At 48.9% G+C, this 23,528-nt stretch overlaps 1 pseudogene; it reads right to left on the reverse strand.

Moving 5' to 3' along the window:
• The window catches only part of LOC136115906 (dynein axonemal heavy chain 9-like), a 119,392-nt pseudogene that overhangs the window by 28,647 nt on the left and 67,217 nt on the right, over nt 1-23,528 (reverse strand).

Below are 23,528 nucleotides of genomic sequence, written 5' to 3' on the forward strand. Positions count from 1 at the left end.
TGCCCCAGCACAGCCAGCACGCTGCACCGCAAAAGGAACAGATTGCTGAGCTCTTAGAACAGAACTGGTTAAACAGCTAGTTAAAAGGAGTAGAAATTTATATATATATATGTATTTTTTTAATTTGCATGAGAGTAACTGCATTAGGTTACCAGGTCCAGCAAACCTGAAATCACCCACACAAGCGTGCAGCAGGACAGCGGCTTCCTTCTAGCTTAGTCACAAACCTGCTCTTCATGATACAATGTTTCCAGGCAAAATCAGTTAAAACTATGATTTACAGGGGAGGTTCATCTTCAGAAATTATCTGAGGCCAGGTCTGCATTTCAGCCCCCAAAAATCAGACCACACCTGGAATATTGTGTCCAGTTGTGGCCCCTCAGCTCCAGAAGGACAGGGAACTGCTGCAGAGAGTCCAGCGCAGCCACCAAGATGCTGAAGGGAGTGGAGCATCTCCCGTGTGAGGAAAGGCTGAGGGAGCTGGGGCTCTGGAGCTGGACAAGAGGAGACTGAGGGGGGACTCATTCATGTTTACAGATATCTAAAGGGTGAGTGTCAGGAGGATGGAGCCAGGCTCTTCTCGGTGACAACCAATGGCAGGACAAGAGGCAATGGGTACAAACTGGAACACAGGAGGTTCCACTTAAATTGGAGAAGAAACTTCTTCCTGGTGAGGGTGTCAGAGCCTGGCCCAGGCTGCCCAGGGAGGCTGTGGAGTCTCCTTCTCTGCAGACATTCAAACCCGCCTGGACACCTTCCTGTGGAACCTCAGCTGGGTGTTCCTGCTCCATGGGGGGATTGCACTGGAGGAGCTTTCCAGGTCCCTTCAACCCCTGACATTCTGTGATTCTGTGATTCTGTGGAATTCCCAACAAGCATTTAAATCATGTATAAGAGCTGGAGGTACGTGTCACGATCCATACCACAGGCATGTAAATAGCTTCATAATGATCAACGGAGGCTCGCTATTTTCATATAGTCCCACGTGTCCAGTTTCCACAGGGAATCCAGCTGGACCTCCAGGCATCGGAATGCAAGCAGGCTTTCCAAAGGATCCAGGCAATTTAAGTGCCTCAGTCCATTCAAACTAGTAGCCTGAATTCACGTAATCTCACATTATATACATTTGAAAACCCCACTGAGAATTGTGTAAACGTGCCTCTAACCCAGTTGTGAAAGCATTTAGGGACATCCTGGTGTAACTAGTTCTGTGGCTGGCTGTCAAGTGAAGACAAAAAGCACTTGATCAATGTCATGTACAATAAACGTCTGTGCCGTATGCAGAGCATCAAGGGCCAAAGATGTAACAGCAACCAGACTTCAAACGACCACCAGCACGCTGACCCTCCATCCGACAGCCCCGCATCCTCACAGTGTCAAAAGATCCCCCCAGCAGCAGCTGGAGAAGCAGGGCAGTATTTGTGCAGGACACACCACGTGGGCAGATGAAGCTTCTGCACACCTCCAGCTCCTTCTGCTCTAATAATGGATACCGACATCCTCCAGAAACCTCCATGGAAACAATCTGCATGGATAAAAGCTACAATGAGAGCATAAAGACAGAAAACTCCCTTACACGTGGCACATGGCGTCCTCAAACAGCACCAGGCTCATGGCAGCGTTGACTTCGTTGTAGCTGTCCAAGGCTTCCACAAGGATCTTGTTCAGCTCCTCCCAGGTCGGAACTGGCCTGTAGCTGGGTTCTCCAACGCCTTTAGCGAAATGGCAATAAATGTTCATTCGCTTGGTCTGCTCTAAAGTTTCCTCAATGTCCTGTCAAATTTAAAAATAATTTTTAAAAAAGGTATATAAGAAGTAAAGGAGAAAACACTGCAGCTCTATGTCATCTTTCCAAGTGAAGCACAGTGTTCCAAAAAATGTCCATATAGCTGCACCTGTGTGTTGAAAAAGGGGAAAGAGCGACAAAAGGGAAGGAAAGGGAAAGGATAAAGCCCCAATACTTGCTCTGGACCTTTTGTAAATCACAAGAACTCATCACCTTAAGAAAATGTGAGCACAAGAAAAGCCCCACAGCAACAGCTACAGCATGACACTGTTGCATGGACAATGATTAACAGCCAGAGGAAAAAGCACTGTCTGCGTTACTGTGATATTTGCAGGACTCCAATGGCAACACTGCCGGGTGATGACAGGACTGAAGCAAAGCAGGTCTAGAGCTTCCATTAGGAAGATATTTTGGAAAAAAAGGAAAGCACTAGGGATTTGTGCCTGCATCTCACTTTACTCCCACCAAGACTGGGGATCTGACTCTCTTGCTTTTGCCACAAGACTCAAGACATTTAAATAAAATAATTTAATTAATTCACAGAGCCGAAATCTCCTCTCCCCGGTGCCCTTAGGGAGAGCATCGTTCACCCAAATACCAACATTGGCAGCCCAGGAAGCAGTTGACAGAGATTTTGCTCCTGGTGTCCCACCAAGAGCATCACACTCCCTGCAAGTGAGAGACTGGCAGACCTTGGGTCAAACTTCTCTTGCCCAAGGAACCTTTTTCCTGTAAGCACGTACGTTATTATCAGAGTTATGAACCTCAACACTTACGTCATATAATTTCTTCACCGTCTCCAGCTGGATTTTATCAAAGGTACCATAATCCTTTTCTTCAACCATCTTATCCCGGTAGACTCGGTTTGACTCGTGCAGGTAGAGTTTCACCAGGTCTTGGGGGTGCTGCAGACATTCCGGGGTAGAGAACAGAAGGCCCTGTGGGGTGCAGAGACCAGCAGTAAACCCCACCTTGACCTGAAGGGCCTGATGTCTCCCCAGCATCCAGGTTGAATGGGGCTGAATCACTCAAAATGCAGAGTTACTGTAACAACCTGCAAATAAACTTCTGAAGAAGCCCCTGGAGAACGTGCCCTTCGTTACCTCCAATTTCCCAAAGCAATTGTATATATTACACCAATTTTAATAGCCAAAGTGCATCCCCAGCGCAGCCTGATCTCCAAGAGTGCGTAGGGTCAGACACCAGCCCGACGGGCGGGTTTCTGCATCCCAACACCACAGCACGGCTGCTTTGTCAAGAAGAAGATAGTTTGGACATCTTAGCGCTGATGATTTTTTTCTAAAATCAATTAATTTTAATTAGGTGCATTCTGGCTGCAGGAAATATTAGTTTCTGTCTGCTTATCACAGCATGTTTACCATGAACTCTATTAAAATGCATAAAAGAATTATATTTCAAAGAGGTGTCACCTATTACTAAGCCTATTAACAGCACCCAGGGTTTTCAATGGCATGTATTAAACAGACAGTTTTTATTCCTAACATCTAATTATTTACACACAAAACATAAAATGTATTAAAAGCAATGTAAAGAAGGCCATCTCAGCTCGATGGATCATGGCTCAAATCATTTGGGTTTCACATTTGTCATTACAGCTGTCAAGCTGTTATTTTATTTATTTCAGAGAAAAGATAGTGAGAAGAGCTGATGACTCAAAGAGAATAAGGTGAAACCCATCAGGTCCTAAAAAAAAGTCACTCTAAAGACACTCCAAGCCACAAAAGTTGTGTTCTTGATGCAAGCAAATGTAAGGCTCAGAGGGAAGAAAATCCACGTTTCACAAATCTGTAAGCAGTTTATTAACTTAACACCTGAACATCTCCCCTTCCTTCACTTTACAGACCCGACTCTCCCGACTCCTCTCAGCAGAGCTACCAGGCTCTGCCACGGCAACCAGCTGCGTCCCCAGAGAGCGACGGGGACGCTCTAGATATGGAAGAAATTGCTGCCCCTGAGGGTGGTGAGAGCCTGGCCCAGGTTGGCCAGAGAGGTGGTGGATGAACCATCCCTGGAGACCAGGCAAGAAAAATAAATAACTTTTTCTTTGCAGTCTAAATAACATTTAAAATTATACTAACTAGTGCAGCATAGCGACCCCTTTCTAGCTGTCCTGCACTGCTGGATGAAGCACCTGCTCTCCTTTCTCCTGACGTTCTTCTTGGGGAGCCTGGAGCTGCCTCAGCAGCGGTGACATGAAAACAATGACAAACACAACAACAGCGTGTGGGCCACAAACTCAAGAGTCCTATTTAAAGTGCCAATTTTTAAATCTGCTCTGATATCAGGGAGGGTTGACGAGAGGCTCCAGTCACCCCCTTGGCACTGCATAGAATCACAGAATCATTTCAGCTGGAAGAGACCCTCACGAGCATCGAGTCCAACCATACCCTAATTCTAGCATGAAACCATGTCCCTAAGCACCTTGTTTAAACACCTTTCAAACCCCTCCGGGGATGATGACTCCACCACTGCCCTGGGCAACCTGTTCCATAGCACCGTGGTTGCCATGTGCGATAGAGCAGCTGCTGGCACCTGGATCTCTGTTAGGAAGAAAAATAGCAGAGATGGGAAGAGAGAAGGAGGGGGAAGCTGTGAAACCAGACTGGCTCAGGTAACCACACGCCAGCCAAACCCAAGGTAAAGCTGTGCCAAACAACCGTGCCAGACCAAGGCACAAAACAAACTCTTGCTGACCCTGCGCCCATCTCGCCGCCGTCATTCCCAACTCAGCCACAATGTCAGCACGTAACACACAAGGTGCATTTCGGTGCTTCAAGCCTGAAGTTTGCAGGGCTCTTTAGTGAGCTCAACCAAGGGTGAACATGAAAATCCCTCCCCATGCAAAGGAGTGAGGAGTTCACTGGCAGTGGAGCCGACGTGGAGCAGCAGGACACGCCGGAGCCCCCGCTGCTGTCTGGCTGTCAGGAGGAGAGAGCCTGCTCTTCCCCAGCTGCCACAGATCTTCATGTGACATGCTGCTTCAAAATCTTGTTAGAAATAGGAATAAAAAGCAAAATACAACCCTGCTGGGTCTATGATTATTATTTTACAGAGATGACAGATATAATTTAGAGCATAATACCATGGTAACCCTTTCAGATGGAAAGAAAGACAGCAGCAGGGCTTTCTCTGGTGGGAGCCAGAGGGGAATGTATTTTTAAAAAGCATAATCCACAACTCTGTCACTGCAGAGACCTGTCTGCTTTAATCAAGGGTAAATTGCTTGGAGCGTACCAATCAATTTAACTCTGCAGTGCATGGTGGGACCCAGAGGCACGAAAAGGTGCTGTAGAAGTGCAAGACAAAGTAGTGTCGGACTTGAACCACAGACGGGACCCACTACAGAGCGAAAGTAACAGATAATACCTTCTGATGAGCCCAAAGGATTACAAAGGACTGAAGGGTGACCTTGCCCCTGCAGCAGTAACATCAGTAACAGTAAATTATATACTCACAACAACCAGGAGCCAGGCTGCCGTTCCTGCAGACCTTGCCTAACCCTGCTCCAGCCCCTTCTTGCCTGTCATCCCTGACTGTGGTTTCCAGCCCCTCCTCATATTTCCAGTGAAACGTGACAGCAAATTAAAGTTAGATTATTACAAATTATTACGGTACTTGCTGAGCCTTCTGTAGTCATTTAAAACCAGCCACGAGCCCAGGGGGCTGAAGATGGTCATAGATTTTGAGGTTCCTTGTTATTCTTTTTAAAAATCAGGAAGCAGCATCCTTCAGCCCAGACCCTGGTGTGTTCCCAGGTCAGCAGTGACCCGAATGTGTTTGTGTACTCAGCAGAGGAACCATGCCCAGTGCTGGCTTCCCCTCTTCATCCCCCTTCTTCACCCACAGCCCTTCTGCCAGTCGCCACCTCCCTGGAGACTCATGTTCCCCTTTGGGAGCCAAACCCCCCCACAACACACACATTACCCTGGTGTCACATAGGACAGACCAGCTTATCTCTACTTGAGGGCCTGAACCAAAGTTTCACCCTTGGCCAGCTGACGCCAGACAAGCAGCAGCACTGAGTACAATGCTGAGGCATTTAATGCTGTCCAGCTGAAGGTGAAGTCCAGAGACAAAATCAAATTAGAACAGTGGATGAAAATCATTGTTCTGCAAGGATACATGGAATTTCTCACAGCCTTCCCAAGTCAACACAACTAGATGGTTTGGTAGGGGTCTGGAGCATCTTTCTGATGAGGAAAGACTCAGTGAGAGTTGGGGCTGTTAAGCTGGAGAAGAGAAGCTGAGAGGGATCTGATCAATGGATCAATATCTCAGGGTGGGTGTCAGAGGACGGACCAGACTCTGTTCAGTGGTGCCCAACGCCAGGGTGAGGGGCAACGGGCACAGACTGAAACACAGGAGGCTCCAGGTGAACATGAGCAGAAACTTGTTTGCTGGGAGGTGCCAGAGCCTGGCCCAGGCTGCCCAGAGCAGGTGTGGAGTCTCCTTCTCTGAGACATTGAAACCCGCCTGGACCCACCTGTGTGATCTGCTCTGTGACCCTGCGTGAGCAGGGCTTGGACTGGGGGATCTGCAGAGGTCCCTCCAACTCAACCAGGCTGGGATTATGTGGGATTCTGTAATGCTGAGGCATTTAGTGTTTTCCAGCTGAAGGTGATGTCCAGAGACAAAAATCAAATGAGAACAGTGGATGAAAATCATTGTTCTGGAGGGATACGTGGAATTTCCCACAGCCTTCCCAAGTCAACACAACTAGATGGTTCATCTCAGGAGAAACCTATTGTACAGCCAGGGCAGCCTGGAAAACAACATGGCTCAAGCAGTTCAGACAGGAACCCACACAACAGAAGAAGACACCTGTGTCCTTGAACAGCCGCTGGAACCCAGGCTGGATATCCTGACATGTTTCAAAAAGCATTAGAGACCCACACTTGGGCAACAGAGTGAAACCACACCTGTGTCCCTGATGGGGCGCTGGACACCCTTCTGGCCTCCACAGCCTCGGATGAACCTGGATATCCTCACCTACCTGAATCTGAGCACCTTGAACTGGAGCCTAATCCCACCTTAGATCTGCAAAGTGCTGATGTCTGACAAGAGGACAGTCACCTTGGACTCCTTTCACCTCCAGTGAATGAGGTGCTTCAGAAACACAGTTCCTCTGAGCTCTTCTCCGTGTTTGTCCATGAGGAAGAGCTGATGCACTACAGACAGAAATGCCCATTTTTCTCTGCTGGGGGAGAGGACGCGACTCGCCAGGCAAAAGGGAATCCCACTGAAGATACTCAGACCCCCAGAGACGATCATTCCAATCAGTCAGGACAAACATGAACAGTGCTTGACAAAGTCAATCCACTGCTGCCTGCCGAGCCTCCTACCCCTGGGTGTATAGGTTGCTCTTTTCCCTTTGGTTTCACCAATACCTGACAAATCTCTCTGGTATTTTGCCATCATTTGTAGTGAACACCTGGAGTCACCTTCAGCTGAACCCTCGCTCCAAGCAACGCAGACATCAGCCTGACCAGCTGGAGCCAGGTGGCAATGGGTCTTGGGTGCAGAAGGGAAAACATGAGAGCAGTAAGGACCTGTACCTGTTGAAAGGAATTATTGCTGACTTGATTTGGGGCCGTCTTCCTTGTTCTGTGCAACACTCACATGCGTACAATGTCCAAATTCATTAGCTGCAGCAATTAAGATACAAGTTCTTGGAGTGTTTTGTAATGAGGTAATTAGCACAGGACTCCTTGTCATAAGAGCTGTCAGGCAGTTTTGACAAAGGGAATCAAGCTGGGCTTCTAAGGTTGGTAGGTGCAGTATTAATATATAATATATTATGTATATAACAGTATGTATATAATAGTGAGATAACAACAGGGCCACTGGACAGGCTGCAAATGGAGCCATTTTAAGGACCTGTGCAGAGCCAGCAGTATCACAGCACAGCGGCAGCAAGTCCAGGGGCTGACCCCTCCACAGCTGCAATTTCTACGTGCTTTGTGCCTTTAACAGTTGTCATTGGCTGCTTGTATAACTACAGAACAGTCGGTAAAACAACAATCTCCAAATGCCCTTCACACACACAGCTATTGTGCAGGCGGTGTTTGATTGCTTGTCTGGGATTAAAAGGAATTTGAAAAAGGCAACATGCACCGAGCTACATCCACCAGTTCTCCATCTGCCCACAAGCTAAGGAAACTCACATGTCCCTAACCAGGAAAAGGGGGTTGTTTATTCCTTTATCTTTTTTTTTTTTTTCCCAGTTAGCATCATATCAAGGGTCATGGGCCATGGTAGACTGGAAGGTGGGTGGAGAACTGGCTGGCCCAGCAGGCTCCGAGGTCTCACTGGAGCTCCAGTGTTCCGCAGGGGCTGGTACCGGGGCAGTGGGTGTCTCCATGCGGGAGCCAGCAGTGCTCTCCCAGCAGGGCTGCAGCTGGCACTGACCACGCAGAACGCAAAGGGAAGGACCTTGACAGGCAGACAAAAGCTGTGTGAGGTTCAATCCACTTTTGGGGCCCCCAGGACAAGAAAGACATTGACATACTGGAACGAGTTCAACGGAGGCCACCAAGGTCATAAAATGGTGGAGGACAGGACATGCAAGGAAAGGCTGAGAGAAATCGGTTTGTCCAGCTCGGGGAAAAGGTGAAGGGGAATTTTAATTCTGTTTCTATCCCTGGAGACATCCCAGGCCAGGCTGGATGGGGCTCTGAGCAACCTGAGCTGGTGAAGATGTCCCTGCTCATGGTAGGGGTGGCACTGGGGGAGCTGGGAAGGTCCCTCCAACCCAAACTGTTCTGTGATTCTTTGACTCTGTCTACAACTACCTAATAGGGAGTTATAGAGAAGACTGAGCCAATTTTTTTTGGAGGTGTATAGCAAAAGGACAAGAGGTAACAAACTGCAGGAAGGGAAATTCCAACTGAAATAAAAATATATCAGCTTCACCGTGGAGTGGGTTTAGTGGTGTGACAAGGGTCGGAGAGGTTATGGGAACTCCAGTCATGGAAACATTCAAAACTTGGCTGATCAGCCTGACCTGACTTTGAAGCTAGCACTGCGCAAGAAGGGTTTGGACAAGAGAGTGTGAGCTAAATTATGAGTTTATGAAGATTGAATGAAAGTAACACATGGAAATGCATTCCCGGAGTCCAGAGCTTCTTTCACACTCAATTTCAGGAAGAAAATTGTGTTCCCGTAGGGACAAACAGGATATCAGGAGATCTCAAAAACTCAAGAATATTTAATGTGAAGGAATAATCAAGAATGAATCCAAAAGGTAAGGAAGGATTTCAAGAAAAATTGGACCACTATTTAAATAAACATTATGAAGCCCAGGAGCCAGACTCCCCCACTCCTGAAGCCACGTGATAAACAAAACAACACCTGAGCTCAGTCGCTGCTCCTGCCCCAGCATCCAGACCTGGCAGGACATTTCCTAATATCCCACAACCTGAGCACCTTTCAAGCAGGTTACAGTTAAAATTAAAGCTTCCCATGGAAATGCTGCTTTTCTCTCTCTGCCTTTCAAAGCACAGATTAACTAGAAGTCAGGAGTTAACACGACCCACATCTAACATCAAAAGCTGCTGATGTTTAGCTGAGCATAAGTGACAGGTCTGATTCTTTCTTGGCACAAGAGTTATTAACTTTTTCAAGGCCCTGTTTTTGCATTTCCCACTACGTCATTACTTCAGTTCTTGTGTGATGGACCAGACCACAAGGCACCAAACTTTCAGTACGTACTTAGGAGAACAGGTGTTAAGAAGGACAGCAACAAGTTACAAACCGGGGTTCTACAAGAGTTTATGGTGTTCCAAACCTCTCGATTTGGCTGCTGAGAACCTTCTCAAATTTTACTAATCAGCCTTAAACTCTGAAAGGCTCTTTGAGCAGTAATATCTACTGCTTCAAAGTATGAGATTTCAGGGGAAAAAAAAGTCTCTCCGTTGTTGGAAGAAAATATTTCTAAATCTGAACAACTTCCCCTTGGTACAGAACTGGCTCTGGTGGAAATTCAGTTTTAGCAATTAAGTCAAAGCTGGGTTTGATTCAATTATCACCTTTTTAAATGCCACCCTTCATGCACATACTGAGCATCTGACCATCAAGAAGCTAAGAGGACATGCCAGTACAGGCCAACAAGCTAAGCTGGATCTAACTTCAGGGCCAGTAACCCACTAACTATCCACCACCTGCTTCAGTACAATAAAATAATTTGCCTGTGTGGTGGAACAGTGCCATTAATCCCCACATTTACACGTGTGGAACTGAGGCTCCCAAAGATGAGCGCAGCTCCATCGCACTCACCATCAGTCATTTAAGTGCTGAAGTCGGAAGCCCAAAGCTCCCTTCAGCTGGTCCCTTCTACAGCCAGAGGGCGTTTCAACCCACCCCAAACCTGCACATCCATCTGGAACTACTCATCCCTCCCCGCTGACCACAAGAGGCTGGAAAGTAACTAAGCTTCTCAAAGCCATGGGCAATGGTTCTGGAATCCATCCAAAACTAACAAGGAATTAAGGAATGGCCTAAGGTCACCCACTTTACTCAGGGCACACATGTGCTGTGTCATTTTTAGGTAGGAGACTGCATTCTGCCCACCAGAGCTAGAGGAACACAGCTCCGCAGCCTCTTGTAGCATCGGGACAAGCTTCAAGTCCCACAGGACAGCAACTGCACTTACTTGGAAGATACTGGAGAAGTCTCTCAAGTTGAAAATGTAGTGGAACTTGATGGCTGTTGGAAGGAATGTAGCGGCTACTTTCTGGTGCAGTCCCAGGGCAAGGGCAATCAGCTGCTGAGCTGATTTTTGCACAGCCCCCGAGAAGTTTCCACTTGTCAGGTGCTGCGTTAAAATGGTGCTATAGATCCTGGACAAGGCATCCTGCCCAGGGATGGACAGCGCGAAGACACAGAAGTGACGCTGAGGGAGAGAAAGGAAGGCATGGAAAGGTCAGAGAGGTAGAAAAACACCTTTCAAGCAAAATGCCCTTGGGGATTTGCTGTGATAATCTCATCTAGGCTCCCTTTCCCATGAAATGCTGGACCAGATGATCTTTTGAGGTCCCTTCCAACCTGGGTTGTTCTATGATTCTCTGATTTGCAGTCCACCTGAACAAGGTTATTTCCCTCTCCCAGTTTGCCAGCAGAGCTCAGGTGGGAAGTGACATCACTCTGCTCACTAAACCAGGGATTTTCAACTGCATCTCACCAATGCTACACTGGAAGTGCAGTCCATTGAAGAGCCAAAGGGCTCTGAAGGTCCCACCGACCTCTGACAAAGCCCAGTCACTGTCTCTATTAAGAGCAGCCCCTGGAAGGCGCCATCTCCCAGAGGACCTCTTTACTAAGTTGGAACTTGCAAAGTTGCCCATGGGACACTTCATTTTAACTCCACACCTTGCTGAAGAGGAGCCAGGGTCCAAGCTGACTCTGGTCATTAGGTTTCTCCATGATGAAATGAATTTTGCTCACTGCTACCCAGTCCCTCCATCGGTTGGCAGCTCCCAAAAATCAAAGTCTAATGTTTAAGATCTCTTCCCAAATCTTCTGTTATCAGCAGCGCTTGAACTGCTTTTTGTTTGGCTTGGGGTTTTTTTGTTCGGTTAGGTTTTTGGGGGGATTTGGTTGGTTTTGTTGGTTTTGGTGTTCTTTGTTTTGTTGGTTTTGTTTGGTTGCTTGGTTTGGGGTTTGTTGGGGTTTTTGTTGTTGTTGTGTTTTGGTGTGGCTTGGGTTTTTTTTTAGTTTTGTCTGTTTTCTTCGTTTGGGTTTCTCCCCCACACCTCTTTTTACTGACAGCTGCATCAGACAATTCTGGAAAGCAGGCGGCGTTAATGCACCATGCTTCAGAGCTAAATACGAGCTAAATGAAGGCAAAATCTGCCTGTATGGACCAGAAGGTTGTCCTGAAAGTAGGTGTTAAGCTGGCTGGCAACTTTTGACTTCCTCCTCTGACGGAGCTGCAGAATGCGAGGAAAAACAAACAAGGGAATAAGGGACCCAGTTCGGTGCTTCACTATTAGGAATCACAGTCACTCAACAGATTCGTGCCATTTGTACTGATAAAACAACAGCAGGATCTGCCAGTGGTTGTCCTCTAACCTCACGTTTAAATGATCCACCCCAAAATAAACCCAGCGATGCACCTGCCGTTGTGCAGGGCTTTACCTGCAGCCGAGGGTTGATGGTGAAGCTCCCCGCCGTCGGGTTCATGCACGACACATACTGCACGTTCGTGATCTCCTTCAGCGACAGCTTGGTCCGGTCGTACCTTCGGGCAAAACACAAGCAGCAGCACAGTGACCACGGCCACTGCCTCTCTCAGTACATGTCCCTGGGCTGCCAGAGGCCGCTTGTCTTCAGGGGGTCAAATTCTGCGTCTTGCCAAGATGAGGCCCAGGCCCAGGTTGCCGGCCTATCTGTACACGGCCTGGCACACGCGAGTCCTGCTCCTGGTGGAAATCCTTCAGCTTCAACAACCTGTAGCTAATATTTCTATCAGTAATAAGCACTGAGCAAAGCCCCTGGGCCATACTCTTCACTTGCATGGAAATGGCAGAAAACAGCAGGAGTGTCTCTGGTTTGATCCCAACCCGGGACAGGGTGTGAGAGACTACAAGGGTGACTCTCAAACACTGTGGCAAACCCAGCCCTGCAACACCCAGTCATGGGAGACGGGCCATCGTGAGCAGGTGAATGGTGATTTACATGTCAAGGCCGAGGTGACAGCCACAGACAAAGGCTGGGTGACACAGGCAGTGCTGTGTTGAAGGACACGCAGCCTGTGCGCTGACAGGCCCGACACGGTGTCAAGGCCCAGGCTGAGAGACCCTTCGGGCCTCCCCCATCTTCCACAATCACCCCCAGTGACGCCTGCACAAAAGCCCAGGTGATCCCGAGGGCTATAAACCCTATAAAACCTGTGCCAGCACGGGCAGGGTGCCACCCTGGGGACCCTTCCACCCACCGGGCTGACCACGGGAACCGAACCACACACCACAGGGTGCTGAACCCTGACTACAGACCCAAGCATTCCTGCATAGGAACTGGACCTGAGACTACAAACCCCTCAAACACACCACGGAGCCCTAAGGGTGGTGAGACCTTTCCTTTCCCTTTCCTTTTCCTTCCCTTCCCATTTCCTTCCCCCTTCCTTTCCCCTTCTTTTCTTCCTCTCTCTTTCCTTCCTATATTCCTATTTCTTTGCCTTCCTTTTTGTGAGTAATACAGTAACATAAGGTTTAGAGCCCCACTTGTGCCACAAAACTCTTTCATGTGAATCTTTTCGCTGCTAAACTGTTTATCGATTGAGCTTAAGTAACATAAATCCTTCTGCCACTGAGTCATTTGCCAATTGGACCAAGCTACAAAAAATAAAGGTCTTTTGTTTGTGGACCTTCAGGATTGTACGTACTTTTTTCCAACCCAGGGGACTGACAAATCTCAGTCACACTTCCCCCAACCATAGCGCCAGGTGGGACATGACAAGGGTCAGCAGGCTGCTGCTGCCGGGGGAGGACAGGGAGTCCTGGGCTCCCTGGTTTAAGAAGGACAAGGAATTACTGGAGAGAGTCCAGCGGTGGCTACAAAGATGCTAAGGGATCTGGAGCACCTTTCTTGTGACAAGAAACTGAGAGAGCTGGGGCTGTTGAGCTGGAGAAGAGAAGCTGAGAGGGATCTGATCAATGGGATCAATATCTCAGGGTGGGTGTCAGAGGATGGACCAGACTCTGTTCAGTGGTGCCCAACGCCAGGGTGAGGGGCAACGGGCACAGACTGAAACACAGGAGGCTCCATCTGAACATGAGCAGAAACTTGTTTGCTGGGAGGTGCCAGAGCCTGGCCCAGGCTGCCCAGAGCGGGTGTGGAGGAATTGAAAACCATTCCAGTGGTTAAAATTCAGACAGTCAAGAAAACACACCTTCAATGAAAATAAAGAAATAATGGGAAGGGTTATTAGAATGGAGTCGTGAGACAGGTAAACTGAGCCTTGGCAGCTAGGAAGTGTCAGGTAGTCTGTAAACCCTGCCGTACCCAACCAACGGGGAACTGGGGAGGGAATTTGCAGTTGGGATTAGGGGTGGATATAAGCAGTGGCTTTTTGCCCTGTTTTGTGTGCCTACCTTTAGGTGGAACACCCGACCTTGCAAAATCGTTAATAAAATATGCTTTGCTGAGAGATCCTACCTGAGCCTATTATATTGGTGAGATGATAACTTCCTGCATGCAATACAGTGCCCAGTGGGCACTGCTGAGCACATGGGCAGAAGGCCTCGATGTGTCTGGGAGGGGACCCATGGCATGCTGCATCCGCCCGCACCTCGCTGCATCCCCTGTACGTTGCTGCATCCGCCCGCACCTCGCTGCATCCCCTGTACGTTGCTGCATCCGCCCGCACCTCGCTGCATCCCCTGTACGTTGCTGCATCCGCCCGCACCTCGCTGCATCCCCTGTACGTTGCTGCATCCCCCCGCACCTCGCTGCATCCCCTGTACGTTGCTGCATCCCCCCGCACCTCGCTGCATCCCCTGTACGTTGCTGCATCCCCCCGCACCTCGCTGCATCCCCTGTACGTTGCTGCATCCCCCCGCACCTCGCTGCATCCCCTGTACGTTGCTGCATCCCACCGCACCTCGCTGCATCCCCTGTACGTTGCTGCATCCCACCGCACCTCGCTGCATCCCCTGTACGTTGCTGCATCCCACCGCACCTCGCTGCATCCCCCTATGCCTCACTCCATCCCCCACACCTCGTTGCATCCCTCTGCGCCTCACTGCATCCCCCTACTCCTCGCTGCAGCCCCTTGTGCCTCCAACGCTCCCTCGCAGCTCCCTCACCCTCTATCTGCCTGACTTCCCTGACACCCACAGCCCAAGATTTCTGCCTCCGCTCCACTGTCTCTGTTCCTCGGAAGCTTTTGGCAGAGCTCAGGCATGCACACAGCTGAGGAGAGTGGAAATTGCAATGCGTCCCTGCCCTGTATTCCCTGTGGAGAGATGCAAATATTCATGTCCCACACAGAGCTGCTGGCTAAAGTGTAAAACACACCAATCTCCTTCCAAAACAGTCACTGCTTTTCCTTCAAATCACCTCTGCCTAGATAATGGTTGTTTGCTGCTGCCTGACAGAAGACAATGTTAGGTGCTCACAGCAGGGGGGTTCACCCCAGCTGAGGCCAAATCCACAGCCGCCTCTGCTCTCAGCGTCGCGGGGCAGCAAGGCCGAGCATCGCGCTCCCCTCGCAGGCTTTGCACTGGGACCACAGTCACAAGCCACAGCAAGAGCAGAGCAAAGCTCCTCTCAACCCAGCTATGAGTAAGCAATCAAGCGGTATTAAAGAAGCGATGGACAACGTCCTCGGACACACGGTGTGAACTGTGGGGTTGTCCTGTGCAGGGACAGGAGCTGGACTCGATGATCCTTGCGGGTCCCTTCCAGCTCAGGACGTTTTGTGATTCTAAGTGAATTTGTTTGCTGGGGACAGGGGAAGCCCTGAGGGTGCTCAACTCTCAGTTCACCCAGAGCCTCCCAACCAGCTCTAGCCCAGCAGTATGCAATGGGAAGAGGGACCCACGCTTTGAGATTCTCTCAAACCCACTCCCCAGCACTGGAGCTGAACAAAAAGGTCTCCGACAACCAAGCCCAAGCAGGCTCCTACCAGTGGCCATAGTCCAGGTGCTGCCGGATCAGCGTATGGGGCTGCACTGTCCCGTAAGCGTCCACCTCGGGCATGTTGAGATCATCAATGAAGTACACGAGCTTCTTGGTACCTGGAGGGCCATAATTCCTACCAGCCTTTTTCTCCAGAGGTTTCTCAAGCATACCTGTAGGGAGGCAGAGGTGCAAAGCTCATCTACTGGGAGAGCAACTGCTGCAAAATAAAAATGATTTCTCAGCCCAGCTCAATGCTGTGCTGTGTGTAGCTACAGCGGCCCCTCAAGGAGCTGAGATGTCCCCCAGCTGCAGCTGTATGAGGAGCAGCTGAGGGGCCTGGGAGTTCAGCTGGAGAACAGGAGCTGAGGGGAGACCTTCTGATCTCTGAACTGCCTGAAAGGAGCTTGGAGCCAGGGGGGTCGGGCTCTGCTCCCCAGGAACAAGCGCCAGGAGCAGAGGAAACGGCCTCAAGTTGCACCAGGGGAGGCTGAGGCTGGATCTGGGGAACAATTTCTTCCCCAAAGGGCTGTGGGGCATTGGAACAGGCTGCCCAGGGCAGTGCTGGAGTCACCAGCCCTGGAGGGTTGGACAGACGTGGAGATGAGGTTCTCAGGGACTAGGTGCTAGAGCTGGGTTACGGTTGGACTCGATGATCCTGAAGGTCTCTTCCAACCAAACTGATTCTATGATTCTACAGTGCAGCTGGGAGCCCTGCAGGGACCCTTGGTCAGCACTTTGGTTTGACTTAAATCAGAAAGCTCTCAACTCTTCCTTCCAAACAAAAATACAACAAACTTCGTCTGCTACAAAACATGTCTACCTCAGAGCAAACAAGAGCTTTTCATGCAAGATAAAGCCTTTTGAATCTCTTCTGCATAATTTTTTAAACGAAATCTTGCTTGCAGAGGTGGCTGTGCCAGAGCAGTGAGCATCCCCTGCTGCCTGCCCCGGCGATGCGGCAACTGCAGCGTGGCCAGGGCAGCAGGCACTGGGCGCTGCGATGGAGAAAGGGAGATGGATGCTGTGGGCACAGAAGCCCACGAGCAAAGCTGCTGGTTTTGTGAATATATGCATCTTTTACCCTGTTAGACAAAAATAGGCGATCTCAGGGCCAAATTCCTGGACATCTTCAGAACAACCAACATGACACTTTTATTTAAATGCATCAAATAATCATAAGTTCCCTGATCTTCTCACCAGCGTTACCCAACCCTCCAGATAATGTGACAAGACTTAATTCCAACACGAGCTGTCAAATTACCACCTAGTTTCAAGTAGGGTCACGCACACGCAAAGGAAAGCACGGAGAGAACAGTTTCGCATTTCAAAGCCTTGGAAGACTTTAATTTGTTTTAGCAGAAGGCTGGGGTCATATGTTGCTCTAGCTCATAAAATGTGGGGAATATTTATAATCCTGGGCTGATATTTAATAAAAATCACCCCACGTCGCTGCACATCATGTTCTATAGGTTATTGATTCCTCTGATTGCAGCCCAGGCAACCTTTACTGTCTCAGTAAGTGGAAAAGCAAACGGAAGCAACGCTCCTCTGCCCAGACCCCGGGTGGGTTTTCTGCCCTGTGCTTACTCGAAGAATTTGTTTCATTAGCAGTTTTGGGTTGGCAACAGACCTATAAGGTGCTATAAAGCAGCACACGGTAAGTAGCAATTCTTTGTAATTAGGGAAGACTGGCAAATGTAAACGGGACTGGGAGTTTTTTTAAGCCATTTATTATCACGTGCAAAAGTTGTTAAGGAAGATTTATATTCCGTTGGTTTGTTTCAGATCACAGACCTTTCAAAACGCTGGGTTTTTCCTGCTTGGGTGCACTGCAGACAGCTTGCCTTGCTCACCACTCAAAATGCAGCTGATTTCTTGTCACAGACAGTTGCTGCACAAAGGAATGGATTGTGCTACGAAAAATGATGAATCTTTCCTCAGCGGAGCCTCTCTCCCCGTTCAATAAAACCACAATATTTGAAATTTCTGGTAGCAAGTTAAATTAAGTGTTTCAAATAAGCATTTAATTTAAATTTAATTAGTCCCTAATTAACATATAAAATCAGCCCTTTTTGAGGTTAAACAAGTATGCAAGAGATTCATCACACTGAAATGCAATTACTGGGGATCAAGTGACATGTTCATGGAAGTGGTATTTTAATTCAAAGCCGTATCTCACAATAATAATAAGGGGCGGTGTGTCTGTGTGAGATCCTGACACATACTCAAACTAGCACCTCAAAGAAACAGTCTGGACACCTCGTACCTTCTGGTTGGTGAGCAAGGGAGAGGGAAAAAAAGAACCCAAACAAAAAAAACCACAAGATTTATTGCAATTTCTCTGAATGACAGAAGTCAGGGCTACATCTGATGGAGGGGCAGAGGCCCAAGAGGGCACGAAGCAGAGCGAGGCCCAGGGCAAATGCCACAGAATGTGGTATTTAGTCACAATAAACTACAGAAAATCCCCAAACTGGCCCCAGGTTCAGGCAGAGAGAGTGTTGGGCTCCTTTTAACCCCTGTGCACATGGCGCTTCTGGAAGCCACAGGATGCAGGGATGGGTTGAACAACAACTCTGCTTCCCCTAAGGGCTGCATCTTATACATCTCTGCAGCAACAGGCACCTTGTCTAAGGAACTACTGGAACTCAGGTTAGGATCTTTTTTAAGTAAGAAAAAATCCAAAATTACTTTGTGCCCATGTTTTACAAATTTAAAGATGTGCCTGCTGGGGAAAAGAATAAAGCAGCCAAGTGACAAACTACACAAAAAGGGACAAATTAACTCTAAAAAATGAGCAGCAGGGATCCAGGCCAAGCAGTATAAATCATGCTTCTCAATGCAAATCTCACCACCACATCTTCATCCACACACAAGACAACTTGGTCCTCTGTGCAGGGGAAGAAAATCACTGACTCAGCCCACAGCTCATGACCAGGGACACGGTGCCAGGTCTGCCTGTACAAATAACACCTGCACACACTCGCCCATCCAGCTGGAGACAAACGGCTGCACATTCACAGAATCACAGGATCCCAGGCTGGTTGGGCTGAAGGGACCTCTGCAGATCCCCCAGTCCAAGCCCTGCTCACGCAGGGTCACAGAGCAGATCACACAGGTGGGTCCAGGCGGGTTTCAATGTCTCAGAGGAGACTCCACACCCGCTCTGGGCAGCCTGGGCCAGGCTCTGGCACCTCCCAGCAAACAAGTTTCTGCTCATGTTCAGATGGAGCCTCCTGTGTTTCAGTCTGTGCCCGCTGCCCCTCACCCTGGCGTTGGGCACCACTGAACAGACTCTGGTCCATCCTCTGACAGCCACCCTGACATATTGATCCCATTGATCAGATCCCTCTCAGCTTCTCTTCTCCAGCTCAACAGCCCCAGAGCTCTCAGTCTCTCCCCATAAGAAAGAATCTCTAGGTCCCTCAGCATCTTTGTCCCCCACCCAGGCAGCTGGACAGAGAGACAGACAGACAGACAGACAGACAGACAGACAGCTCAGCCCATTTAGCAGCTCAAGGGCATTTTGCAGAGACCCCAACACAGGGAAAAAAGCAAAGGGGCACCTGGGAGGGAGGAGGGAGACTGCAGCCATCACACACTAGCAAGACCCAAAACCCTTCAGACCTGCCCCAGAAAGCTGCCGTGACTCCACGACACAGCCCCAGGTGACACAGCGTGGGCTGAGCCTGTGCTGTCACCTCTGCGAGTGGATCAGTCCCACAGGGCAACTTTAAACTCTGACACCTTCCTTAAAACATCTGCAGTGTCGGGAGCCCAGCAGAGCACAGACAGGGGCTGTGATGCTCATGGCCGTGAGCGTGTTCGCCCCAGGGCCACCTGGCCTGGAAAAACCCACATGGTGAAGGTTAAAACCTTGGTCTCACTGGTGCTGGTCCTGTAGAGGGAGTAAAGGGATTTCAGGACACTTGGGTCAGACCAAACTCCATAAAGGAAGTTATTTTGGTTTACAGTGACCCACAGCTGTTGTTCAACTCAAAACAAGCAAGGTTGTTTCATTCCTGATTAATAAATACATGTAGAAAATTATCCTCTCTCTTTAGGTCAACTGAAAGTGAAAATACCATTCCAAAATGAGTCACTTTTCAACAATTCCCTCTTTCTCTTCATCTGTGAAAAGACTACACAGCAGAACTGACCTTATCCTGGTCTCAAACTTCATCTTTCACTGATGTGCCAAAATCCTCATCAAAGATATTCTCATGGGCTTCCCCAGGTCAGAGCCTCCCAGGGTCAGCAGCCGTGTCCCCTGGGGCGGTGGGATGTGGCACCCGCTCCGTGGGAGCACACGGGGCTGCATCAGGATGCGGGGGACAGACCAGGAACCAGCAGCACCTGCACATCCCCATTAGCACTGTCCTCACTGACAACTGGGATGCAATTCCCATCATTGCACTCTGAGGACAGCTTAGATCCCAGCCAAGCAACCCATTCTATTCAGCACGGGCTTAAATTCAAGCGTATTAAAGACACACCTCAAGTCAAGTACGAGCTGTGTGCTGTAGAGAACAGCAGCAGATTTAAGTGTGTGCTTTGCACAGCCCTGAACCAGAGTCGTGGTGTTCAGAATTCAATCCCTCATGTTGGGAAATGCCATTTTCCATAAAACCAGGAGTCTGCGGACCAGTGAGTTTCACAGTGGGATTTAAGAGTCAGTGGGTGCCAGTGCAGTGCCCACAGTGCACACCCAGCTCCAAACCCCGACGGACACCCCAGGAATTTGGTGACCTGCCAGGCAGAAGTCCCACATCTCAGCCATTGTCTTACCTTGCAGCATGGCAGAGGTGGTGTAGTAGTTAAACGGGACCTTCTTCACCACATAGGCGTCTGTATCCAGTGAGCAGAGCTTGTCCCCCACCAGCACAGACTTCCCCGTGCCGGCGTTGCCCACCAGCATCACGGGGCGCCGGCGCTCCAGGAGCCTGTCCATGAAGTACCGCACACGGACCGTCTCGGTGGTGGGCACCAGGCAAGCCTGAGAGGGGCAAAACGAGCAGGTAAGTGTACCCATCTGTGGCACCACCCCACTGCCATGTTCTGAGGAGACATCAAACTGGGAGAGCCAGGAATGAGTGCGGTGACCTGAGTTTCTAGATGGCGCTAGGAAGGGAACAATACACTGCTACCAACCATTCAAGTCAAACTATCTGTACAGACGAAACAATGACAGCGGGATGCTGAGAGCAACATCTGGATCTCCCCGCAAACACACATTTTGCTAAAATGGTAACAATTTTTACAAGTCATCTGCTCACTGTGGCACCTCTAAAAGGAAAGAAAGGCATAGCTGGCAAACGCAATTCACTACCTGCAGCAACTCTCATTTTTCGTCCAAATCATATAAACAACCCTATTTTCAGCCACGCAGAATGACGAGATGGTGTCTCAGGGACTTTGTCACTACGTTGTCCCACATCCTGCTTCTCTCTGCAGGCCAAACGCACCTCCATCCCGCACCCTGGGCACACCAGCCCTGGCTCATAGGTGTCTCTGAGCCTGCGCCTCATGTACATCACTCAGCTCTGGAAGATGGATGGAGGATGAGTCTTCACAGTCAAAGTACAGTAAAGAAAGATGGGTAATTGAGTTGTACTTCATAAAGAATGTGTCAAGGGTTTTGATTGTGGGGTGACAATACAACCATGGCAGATGTGTTGTTAGCCCCCTCTCCCCCACCTTCAGCCCCTCTCTCTCCCCCATTCCCACTCAGGACAGGTGATTGGGAGGGAAAGAAGGATAGATAGAAGAGAATTGGAAAAATTAAAGATGTTTTACTAATGCTACTAATAAGAATAGAGAAAATAATACAAAATATACAAAACCAATCTTGAAAGCCCCAGCAACTGCAGAGCTGGCACCTGAAGTCCTGGACTGGACTGTGCAGCCAACCGGAGCTGGATTCAGTCTGTCATGAGGCCTCAGTTCGCAGGGACGACCAGCAAGGTCCTCTCCTAATCTCGGCCATAAGCAAAATGGACGAGATCCTCGTGATCTCCCACTTTTATATGAAGTATTCACGTGAATGGGATGTTTTACTCTGTTTGTCAGTTTCTTGGTCACCTGTTTCTCATTGCCCCTCTCGCGAGATGCGAATCTGTCCTTATCAATAACCTCACATTCCATTGCTATGTTTACCAAAACATGGATCTGGTTCTCCAGGAAAACGCAGCTGATATGAAGGTTTTACCTGACAGGCAAATTCACTAAAAGAGAAACTTGTTTTTAACAAAACCAGGACGGAATGCCATTCTTATTCTGAAGTGCTTGACCTCGAATGAGACTTCAATTGAAATGCCTGCATACAGTCACTAAAATGCATGTGCTCTTCCCAGACAAAATACGTGCAAGGTTCACATACCTGTAAGGGCATTTCTGGATCAAATTCAAACTGAGGAATAAGTTTAGACCAAGGTTCAAACTTCTTCGTTTCTGGATCAATGTAGAAGTCAAAGACTGTGCCCTGAGAGGGAAACTTGATAGTCTTGAATTCTGCCACCCACCACTTGCTGAACTCCACTCTGTAGTCCACAAGCTATAAGACAAAAAGTGGAGAAAATACACTAATCTGGATCAATTAATTAGTAATGGAGAATGTTATCTATCCCAGTCCACCAGAGCGGGATTAGTCCTTAAAATATATTCCACAGCATAAAGTTCTTATCATTTTTCCTGCTATTAAGCCTAATTTTTCATTTTCTTCATTTCTGCTCATCAGTCCTATTTATTCATCTAAATAATTCATCCTCTGTGTTGATCACTCTTGGTATGTCTGAGACTAGATAGATGGATCAATTTGAAAAAGAGAAATACGTGCCTATGACTAAACAGACCACTTGATTGATTCTTGGTGCCTACTTCTTCCAACAGACAAGGACACAACATCCGTCTACATCTGTGCTCATGGTTAGTCACAGCATGCATACCAAAGCCTTTCCTCATCAATCACACCACTCTATTCAGAGTGAGTTGTTGTCTTCTGGCTTCTTTTCAAGCCACAACGTTTCAGACAAGCAGGATTGCAGACACCAGCGTACCAAAGCAGCAGCGAGGGTCTGCCCCTTTGACCCCGCCGTGATTCTGCGCTGCCACATTCCCCTCAAAGCACCCGTTTCCTTGCTTTTCCCCATTGTATCTTTCTACACATGGAGATTTTGGAGCATCTGAATTTTTTCAACTGGGGTGACAGTTTTGCTTTAGATGCTGGGTCAGGACTCACAAAATGTGCTTAGTCCCCTCCTCTGCCCTAGGTCTCCTGTATGACATTGGGCCAGCCATTCTGCCCAAACACCTTCCCATGTGGACAATGGGAACTGGAGAGAGGTGGAGGGGAGGAGGAGAGGAAAATTGCTGTGAGAAAGATGTTTGTGAAATACCGGACGCATCATTTAGCCCGTTTTAACAGCACAGTTTGTTCCTGGGGTGTCTGCGGGTCTCTCCTCCCCATAGCCATACAATGTGGGGTCACCAACACATTGTCCATAGGCTGCTCGGCCTCCATAAGGAAACCTGGGTTTGTTGCTGAACTGAACCAAGTGTCCTCCATAAAGCCTCCTGAGCCACAGTCCCTCAAAAGACCAGTGGATTTGAAAAACACATTAATAGTATCCACGATTTTGCAGACTCATGCTATTCAGAGAGGCAGAATCCCTGTAATTCTCCATTCTCCTGTTGTTATAACTCCTCAGCAGCGGCAGCAGAGTAGCCCGCAGTGGAGCGGGACGTGCGTGGCTGCTAAAAGCTTTCCCACAAGGGTGCCCTTACCCCGCACAGCCAAACCGCCTGCAAGCGCGCTGTGCCGCGCTGCCCGCCCTCCCTGACCCCGCGGTTAAATGAAGCCACTCCAGCCCCAGCTCTATTGCCAGAACGGTGTGGAATTCAAACCACTTCCTTAATAAAAACCCCATATGGATTACCGCTAATTTCAGAGCCAGGAAATGGCAAATCTATCATCTGTTTTTATACAGGGGCCCCGCTACCCACCAACAAGCACCAAGCAGTGGGAAGCCTCCCAGACTGTTTCTCCTGACATTTCGGCCGCGAAAGGTCAGCGCGAAGGGCACCTTCGGTGGAAAGCAATAAA

This window comes from Patagioenas fasciata, chromosome 12 (genome assembly GCF_037038585.1).
Source record: "Patagioenas fasciata isolate bPatFas1 chromosome 12, bPatFas1.hap1, whole genome shotgun sequence".
NCBI lineage: Eukaryota > Metazoa > Chordata > Aves > Columbiformes > Columbidae > Patagioenas > Patagioenas fasciata.